General features: G+C 47.6%; 1 pseudogene; it reads right to left on the bottom strand.

Annotated features, from left to right (window-relative positions):
- Nucleotides 1–6,124: 6,124 nt before the first annotated feature.
- Nucleotides 6,125–6,264, bottom strand: LOC139278537 (U1 spliceosomal RNA; annotated as a pseudogene).
- Between the last annotated feature and the right edge of the window lie 3,792 nt (nucleotides 6,265–10,056).

Below are 10,056 nucleotides of genomic sequence, written 5' to 3' on the forward strand. Positions count from 1 at the left end.
CTGGGTGTCATGGTACATCAGTCATTGAAAATTGGCATGCAGGTACATATAAGAACATAAGAATTAGGAACAGGAGTAGGGCATCTTGCCCCTCGAGCCTGCTCCGCCATTCAACAAGATCATGGCTGATCTGGCCGTGGACTCGGCTCCATTTACCCGCCCGCTCCCCGTAACCCTTAATTCCCTTATTGGTTAAAAATCTATCTATCTGTGACTTGAATACATTCAATGAGCTAGCCTCAACTGCTTCCTTGGGCAGAGAATTCCACAGATTCACAACCCTCTTGGAGAAGAAATTCCTTCTCAACTCGGTTTTAAATTGGCTCCCCCATATTTTGAGGCTGTGCCCCCTAGTTCTAGTCTCCCCGACCAGTGGAAACAATCTCTCTGCCTCTATCTTGTCTATCCCTTTCATTATTTTAAATGTTTCTATAAGATCACCCCTCATCCTTCTGAACTCCAACAAGTAAAGACCCAGTCTACTCAATCTATCATCATAAGGTAACCCCCTCATCTCCGGAATCAGCCCAGTGAATCGTCTCTGTACCCCCTCCAAAGCTAGTATATCCTTCATTAAGTAAGGTGACCAAAACTGCACGCAGTACTCCAGGTGCAGCCTCACCAATACCCAGTACAGACCTCCCTGCTTTTGTACTCCATCCCTCTCGCAATGAAGGCCAACATTCCATTCGCCTTCCTGATTACCTGCTGCACCTGCAAACTAGCTTTTTGGGATTCATGCACAAGGACCCCCAGGTCCCTCTGCACCGCAGCATGTTGTAATTTCTCCCCATTCAAATAATATTCCCTTTTACTGTTTTTTTTTTCCCCCCAAGGTGGATGACCTCACACTTTCCGACATTGTATTCCATCTGCCAAACCTTAGCCCATTCGCTTAACCGATCTAAATCTCTTTGCAGCCTCTCTGTGTTCTCTACACAACCCGCTTTCCCACTAATCTTTGTGTCATCTGCAAATTTTGTTACACTAAACTCTGTCCCCTCTTCCAAGTCATCTATGTATATTGTAAACAGTTGTGGTCCCAGCACCTATCCCTGTGGCACACCACTAACCACCAATTTCCAACCCGAAAAGGACCCATTTATCCCGACTCTCTGCTTTCTGATAGCCAGCCAATTCTCTATCCATGCTAATGCATTTCCTCTGACTCCGCGTACCTTTATCTTCTGCAGTAACCTTTTGTGTAGCACTTTATCAAATGCCTTTTGGAAATCTAAATACACCACATCCATCGGTACACCTCTATCCACCATGCTCGTTATCTCCTGAAAGAATTCCAGTAAATTAGTTAAACATGATTTCCCCTTCATGAATCCATGCTGTGTCTGCTTGATTGCACTATTCCTATCTAGATGTCCCGCTATTTCTTCCTTAATGATAGTTTCAAGCATTTTCCTCACTACAGATGTTAAACTAACCGGCCTATAGTTACCTGCCTTTTGTCTGCCCCCTTTTTAAAACAGAGGCATTATATTAGCTGCTTTCCAATCCGCTGGTACCTCCCCAGAGTCCAGAGAATTTTGGTAGATTATAACGAATGCATCTGCTATAACTTCCGCCATCTCTTTTAATACCCTGGGATGCATTTCATCAGAACCAGTGGACTTGTCTACCTTGAGTCCCATTAGCCTGTCCAACACTACCCCCCTAGTGATAGTGATTGTCTCAAGGTCCTCCCTTCCCACATTCCTGTGACCAGCAATTTTTGGCATGGTTTTTGTGTCTTCCACTGTGAAGACCGAAGCAAAATAATTGTTTAAGGTCTCAGCCATTTCCACATTTCCCATATTAAATCCCCCTTCTCATCTTCTAAGGGACCAACATTTACTTTAGTCACTCTTTTCCATGTTATATATCTGTAAAAGCTTTTACTATCCGTTTTTATGTTTTGCGCAAGTTTACCTTCGTAATCTATCTTTCCTTTCTTTATTGCTTTCTTAGTCATTCTTTGCTGTCGTTTAAAATTTCCCAATCTTCTATTTTCCCACGCACCTTGGCCACCTTATAGCATTGGTTTTTAATTTGATACTCTCCTTTATTTCCTTGGTTATCCACGACTGGTTATCCCTTCTCTTACCACCCTTTTTCACTGGAATATATTTTTGTTGAGCACTATGAAAGAGCTCCTTAAAAGTCCTCCACTGTTCCTCAATTGTGCCACCGTTTAGTCTGTGTTTCCAGTCTACTTTTGCCAACTCTGCCCTCATCCCACTGTAGTCCCCTTTGTTTAAGCATAGTATGCTCGTTTGAGACACTACTTCCTCACCCTCAATCTGTATTACAAATTCAACCATACTGTAATCACTCATTCCGAGAGGATCTTTTACGAGATCATCGTTTATTATTCCTGTCTCATTACACAGGACCAGATCCAAGATCGCTTGCTCCCTTGTAGGTTCTGTAACATACTGTTCTAAGAAACAATCCCATATGCATTCTATGAATTCCTCCTCCAGGCTACCCCGTGCGATTTGATTTCACCAATCGATATGCAGGTTAAAATCCCCCATGATTACTGCCGTTCCTTTTTCACATGCCTCCATTATTCCCTTGATTATTGCCCGCCCCACCGTGAAGTTATTATTTGGGGGCCTATAAACTACGCCGACCAGTGACTTTTTCCCCTTACTATCTCTAATCTCAACCCACAATGATTCAACATTTTGTTCATTAGAGCCAATATCGTCTCTCTCAACTGCCCTGATATCATCCTTTATTAACAGAGCTACCCCACCTCCTTTCTCTTCTTGTCTATCTTTCCAAATCATCAGATACCCCTGTATGTTTAATTTCCAGTCTTGGCCACCCTGCAACCACGTTTCTGTAATGGCCACCAAATCATTCCCTTTTGTAATGATTTGTGCCGTCAACTCATTTACTTTATTTCGAATGCTGCGTGCGTTAAGGTAGAGTGTTTTAATACTAGCTTTTAAACCATGATTTTTAGTTTTGACCCCTCCTGCAGCCCCTTTATATTCAGTGGCCCTTTTTGTTTTTTGCCTTGGGTTTCTCTGCCCTCCACTTTTACTCATCTCCTTTCTGTCTTTTGCTTTTGTCTCCTTTTTGTTTCCCTCTGTCTCCCTGCATAGGTTCCCATCCCCCTGCCATATTCGTTTAACTCCTCCCCAACAGCACTAGCAAACACTCCCCCTAGGACATTGGTTCCGGTCCTGCCCAGTGCAGACCGTCCGGTTTGTACTGGTCCCACCTCCCCCAGAACCGGTTCCAATGCCCCAGGAATTTGAATCCCTCCCTTCTGCACCACTCCTGAAGCCACGTATTCATCTGAGCTATACTGCGATTCCTACTCTGACCAGCATGTGGCACTGGTAGCAATCCCGAGATTACTACTTTTGAGGTCCTACGTTTTAATTTAGCTCCTAGCTCCTTAAATTTGTCTCGTAGGACCTCATCCCTTTTTTTACCTAAATCGTTGGTACCAATGTGCACCACGACAACTGGCTGTTCACCCTCCCTTTTCAGAATGTCCTGCACCCGCTCCGAGACATCCTTGACCCTTGCACCAGGGAGGCAACATACCATCCTGGAGTCTCGGTTGCGGCCGCAGAAACGCCTATCTATTCCCCTTACAATCGAATCCCCTATCACTGTTGCTGTCCCACTCTTTTTCCTGCCCTACTGTGCAGCAGAGCCAGCCACGGTGCCATGAACTTGGCTGCTGCTGCCCTCCCCTGATGAGTCATCCCCCTCAACAGTACTCAAAATGGTGTATCTGTTTTGCAGGGGGATGACTGCAGGGGACCCCTGCACTACCTTCCTTGTACTGCTCTTCCTGCTGGTCTTCCATTCCCTATCTGGCTGTGGACCCTTCACTTGCGGTAAGACCAACTCGCTACACGTGCTACTCACGTCATTCTCAGCATCGTGGATGCTCCAGAGTGAATCCACCCGCAGCTCCAATTCTGCAACGCGGACTGTCAGGGGCTGGAGGCGGATACACTTCCCGCATACATAGTCGTCAGGGAAACCGGAAGTGTCCCTGAGTTCCCACATGGTACAGGAGGAGCATATCACGTGACCGAGCTCTCCTGCCATGACTTAACCCTTAGATACACTTAAATTGGCAACAACAATGCTAAAGTTTACTCACTGTTATAGAAGAGAAAACAGAAAAACTACTCACCAATCACCAGCCAATCACTTACCCCCTTGGCTGTGACGTCACCTTTCTGTTTCTTTCTACTTCTTTTTTTGCCTTCTCCCTCTTGCTGACCCCGGAACTCACGCCTCAGCGACGCACCTCCGACGCTGCTCCCGACTGCTGCCGCGTTGGGCCTTTATAGGCCTCTCGCCGACTGGAACTCAGCAGGCGGTGAAGAAGGCAAATGCCATGTTGGCGAGAGGATTTGAGTATAGGAGCAGGGAGGTCTTATTGCTGTTGTACAGGGCCTTGGTGAGGCCACACCTTGAATATTTTGTACAGCTTTGGTGGTCTCATGTGAGGAAGGATGTGCTTGCTATTAAGAGAGTGCAGCGAAGGTTCACCAGACTGATTCCTGGGATGGCAGGATTGACATAAGAAAGACTGGATCAACTAGGCTTATATTCACTGGAATTTAGAAGAATGAGAGGGGATCTCATAGAAACATATAAAATTCTGACGGGATTGGACAGGTTAGATGCAGGAAGAATGTTCTCGATGTTGGGGAAATCCAGAACCAGGGGTCACAGTCTAAGGATAAAGGGTAAGCCATTTAGGACCGAGATGAGGAGAAACTTCTTCACTCAGAGAATTGTGAACCTGTGGAATTCTCTACCACAGAAAGTTGTTGAGGCCAGTTCGTTAGATATATTCAAAAGTGAGTTAGATGTGACCCTTACGGCTAAGGAGATCAAGGGATATGGAGAGAAAGCAGGAATGGAGTACTGAAGTTACATGATGAGCCATGATCATATTAAATGGTGGTGCAGGCTCCAAGGGCCGAATGGCCTACTCCTGCACCTATTTTCTATGTCTCTGTTTCTACGTTTACTCCAGTTTATTTATTCTCAAAGTGAGGATTCAACAAGGCTGCCAACATTATATACACGGCTTGCATGTGTCTGCCAGTGACCATTAAAATTGCGACAGTCGCGCCCTCCGGTGGCAGGTAAAACACAGTTAACATACATAACATCATACTCCCAAAGTCCTTCGTACAGATTGTATTTACAAGTTGAGACAGTCCGGGGCCTTCCGCTTCCTGGTTGATCTTCTCAGTTCGAACCCAAGCTTGGGTGAGTTAGTAGGACCATTGCTGCATTGTGGAGCAGTTGGTCTGACAGGACTGTCGGGGATCGTAGATTCATCTTTGTGAATGACACAATAGTCAACTGATGGTTGGATGTGTGTTGGTTGGTCAATGATGATGCCATCTTCAATTTGTTCTGGGTTGTCTGTGAATCGCAGTTTGGTTTGGTCGATGTGCCTCTTGCACGTTTGGCCATTTAACAGTTTGACTACAAACACCCTGTTCCCCTCCTTGGCCAAAACCCAGCCAGCAACCCACTTTGGACCATGACCATAATTCAGGACAAACACAGGGTCATGAACAGCAATGTCACGTGATACAGCCGCGTGATCGTGGTACCATTGCTGCCGTTGCCTTCTGGTTTCGACATGATCATTGGGATCCGGGTGTACAAGGGAGAGCCTGGCTTTGAGGCCTCTCTTCATTAACAGCTCGGCAGGAGGGACCCCGGTGAGCGAGTGGGGTCTTGTCCGGTAACTGAGCAGAATGCGGGAAAAGGGAGCCGTGAGTCACGCATTTTAGGCGCTGCTTAATGGTTTGGACAGCCCACTCTGCTTGACTGTTAGACGTGGGTTTGAAAGGGGCAGACCTGACATGCTTGATGCCATTACAGGTCATAAACTCATGGAACTCCGAACTGGTGAAACACGGTCCGTTGTCGCTGACAAGGACGTCGGGCAGGCCATGGGTAGCGAACATGGCCTGGAGGCTTTCAATAGTGGCTGTGGATGTGCTGGATGACATGATTACGCATTCAATCCATTTGGAGTAAGTGTCCACTACCACTAAAAACATTTTGTCAAGAAAGGGGCCAGCAAAGTCTATGTGGATCCTTGACCATGGTTTTAATGGGCATGACCACAAATTTTGCAGTCGAGTATCCCCCATTTGGGGACATCACAGGCGTCAGCACACCCGAAGTGCAATGGGCTAGCCTCATCCTGGGAGAACCACCTTGTTGATCATGGTTACTTCCCTGCCAGGTACAGCGGAGCCTCCACAGGTGCGTGCAAGTGTTGCACTGATGCACGCATGACTCCAAGTCCGAGTCAATGCCAGGCCACCAAATGTAAGACCTGGCAATGGCCTTCATCATGACAATGCCTGGGTGGGTACTGTGTAAATCTCATGCAAAAGTTTCCTTGCCTTTTTTTGGCATAACAACACGATTACCCCATAACAGACAATCAGACTGAATAGACAATTCATCTTTGCGGCGGCTATAAGGCTTAATTTCATCCTGCATTTCCCTGGGTATGGCAGACCAATTTCCATTTAGGACACACCTTTTTACGCTTGACAGTACAGGATTCTGGCTGGTCCAGGTCCTAATTTGGCGAACCGTGACGGGTGACCCCTCGCTCTCGAAGGCATCCATGACCAGCAGCAAGTTTGCGGGCTGCGGCATTTCCACCCCGGTTGTGGGCAATGGTAGCCGCGAAGCGCATCAGCACAGTTTTTAGTGCCTGGTCTGTGGCAGATGACATAATCATAAGCAGATAATATCAGTGCCCATCTTTGGATGCTGGATGAGGCATTGGTGTTTATACCTTTAATCTCAGAAAACAATGAAATGAGCGGCTTGTGGTCTGTTTAAAGCTCAAATCGAAGCCCAAACAGGTATTGGTGCATTTTCCTAACCCCATATATGCATGTTAAAGCCTCTTTCTCCACCATACTATAGGCACTTTCAGTCTTAGACAGACTTCTGGATATATATACAACTGGTTGGAGTTTGCCTGATACATTGGCTTGCTGGAACACACAACCGACCCCATATGATGAGGTGTCGCAGGCCAGCACTAACCGTTTACATGGGTCATAGTGTACCAGTAATTTATTGGAACATAGCAGGTTCCTGGCCTTCTCAAAGGCTCTGTCTTGAGATTTTCCCCAAACCCAGTCGTTACCCTTTCTCAACAACATGTGCAAGGGCTCTAACAATGTGCTCAAACTCGGTAGAAAGTTACCGAAATAGTTGAGAAGACCCAGGAACGAACGCAGCTCCGTCACACTCTCAGGTCTGGGTGCATTCTTGATGGCTTCTGTCTTTGCGTCTGTAGGCCTGATGCCGTCTGCTGCAATCTTTCTCCCCAGGAATTTGACTTCTGGTGCCATGAAAACACTCTTGGAGCATTTTAGCCTGAGTCCCACTCTGTCCAGACGATATAGAACCTCATCCAGATTGTGCAGGTGTTCAGTGACATCGCGACCTGTGATCAGGATGTCATCTTGGAACACGACGGTTCTCGGGATGGACTTCAGCAAACTCTCCATGTTTCTCTGAAATATGGCTGCCGCCGAGCGAATTCCGAAAGGACATCTTTTATAAACAGTCCTTTGTGCGTGTTGATGCACGTCAGTTTTTTGGACGATTCGACCAGCTCCTGTGTCATGTAAGTGGAGGTCAGGTCCAATTTGGTGAAAGACTTCTCCATCCGCTAGTATTGCAAACAGGTCATCAGCTTTGGGTAACGGATACTGATCCTGTATCGAGACTCAGTTAATCGTTACCTTGTAGTCACCGCAGATCCTGACCGTGCCATCACTTTTCAACACCGGGACAATTGGACTGGCTCATTCGCTTAACTCGACTGGTGATATGATTCCTTCCCATTGAAGTCTGTCCAGTTCGATCTCGACCGTCTCCCTCATCATGTATGGAACCACCAGAGCCTTGTGATGGAAGGGTCTTGCATCCGGGCCTAGGTGGATCTGCACCTTGCTCCTGTGAAGTTGTCGATTCCTGGTTTGAACAACGAGGGAAACTTGCTCAGCACACGAAGCATCATCCACTGATGATAAGGCTTTAATATTGTTCCAGTTCCATTTAGTTTTATCAAGCCAACTCCTGCCGAACAGCGTTGGGCCATTGCCTGGAACGATCCACAACGATAAATCATGCACAGCTCCATCGTATGATACCTTTACTGCCACGCTGCCAATGACTGGTATGAGCTCTTTGGTGTAGGTACGCAGCTTCGCATTGATTGGGCTCAGTTTGGGTCTTTTTGCCTTAGTTTTTCGAAAGCCCTCTGGCTCATTATTGACTGACTCGCACCCATGTCCAATTCCATGGATTCTGCAACCCCATTTAATTTAACTTCCAGCATTATCAGAGGACTTTTGGTAAAAAAAAATGTACCCCGTACACTTCTTTGTCCTGTACCTCAGGCTGAGTTGCCTGTGCTGCTTGATCCACACTGGATCAATCATCCTCAGCCACGTGGTGTGTCACAGCACGCTTGCTCAGTTGCGGACACATTCGCTGAAGGTGCCCCATTGTTGCACAGCCTTTGCACACGTATTGCTCGAATCGGCATTGATGGGCCCGATGATGGCCCCCGCAACGCCAACAAGGCGAGATTTGATTCAACCCCGATGGCGGACTTTGAGCAGTTACAGGTTGTACGAATGCGGACGAGTCGGCCCTGTCATGTGCAGCTCTGCCTGCCGATGATATTATTTTATGCACAGTACTTGACAGTGAGTTTCGATGCTAGAAAGATATCTGTTCGAATTTTCATCCGTGGACATGCATGCCTGGGCGATTGTGATGGCCCTGCTCAGGTCTAGAGATTCAGCAGCCAGCAGCTTTCGAAGGATGACCTCGTGGCCAATGCCAAGCACGAAAAAGTCCTGCAGTATTCCCTCCAACGCAGTTCCAAAGTTGCACGGCCCAGCGAGACGTCTCAGGTTGGCGACAAATTCCGCCACGTCCTGGCCCTCTGAGTGAGTGTGCGTATAGAAATGATACACTTACAGAAAGCATCATCATACTGAGGTATGTAGGCACCTTTAGTAATGACTCCACGAGGCAGGGTATGGTACTTAAAGGACTGCAGGTCTGCACAGTTTATTAGCAGCTCCTGAGTGCAGACAACAAGATGTGGGTTCCTTTTTATACTGGGTTACCTGCCCTGTGCAAGCATCCCCTGGGTCTCCAGCAACAGCACCCTCTTGTGTACCGGGAAGGTGTGTACAGTACAAGGGTACATTCAATGTTGCATACAGTGCTACAGACATCACGCAGTGAACAGGCATGCCTACACAACAATACTCCCCCCTGAGCATTTTTCATATCCTTATTGTCATGACCAGGGAGGTGATCAGTGGTGGGCTATTGGAGGTTGTGGTGAGGGTTGTGTGGTTGCCAGGTGTAACCCCTGTGCTTGAGGCTGGCCTTGTACATTTCCCCTCCCTCACACACAAACCAAGTGGGTGTCACTGTTGTGGGATCCCTCAGGGAGATAGCCACGGCAGCAGTGGGTGGGGTGTATACACTGTGATGTGGGTAGCTGTAGAGTGGTGGGCAGGGCCACAAGACTGGGTGGGCTCCTTGTCCACCAATGGGGATGAGGGTCAGGTCATCCCAGGGTTTGCCAGGGAAGCTGGAGGGTATTGGCCTCATGCTTCTGGTGTTGGCCCTGGTGGCCAGGGGCTGGAGGGCTGGTCTGGTGCAGTTTGCCATTGGTGGTGGCTGGGCTGCCCATTGACCACTGTCCCTGTAGTGGGTCTGCTCCCACTGCCTGTGTGTGTGTCCTGCAAGGGGCATCACATTCATTCCAAAGCTCCAGGCTACATGGTCAGGTAGCCTGCTGGACCTGGGGGTCTCCCACAGGGGGATTCCATTGGCATAATCATGGTCCCAGTAGGATCCAATGTCCTTTGGCAGTATCCTACCGGTATACATGACACCTTGGCTCTGATCACACATAGTTGAGCCTGCATTATACATTCTAGCACTTGCATCACTTTTGGATGTCTTGGTTTCAACAGACAT

This window comes from Pristiophorus japonicus, chromosome 1 (assembly GCF_044704955.1).
Source record: "Pristiophorus japonicus isolate sPriJap1 chromosome 1, sPriJap1.hap1, whole genome shotgun sequence".
Taxonomy (NCBI): Eukaryota; Metazoa; Chordata; class Chondrichthyes; family Pristiophoridae; genus Pristiophorus; species Pristiophorus japonicus.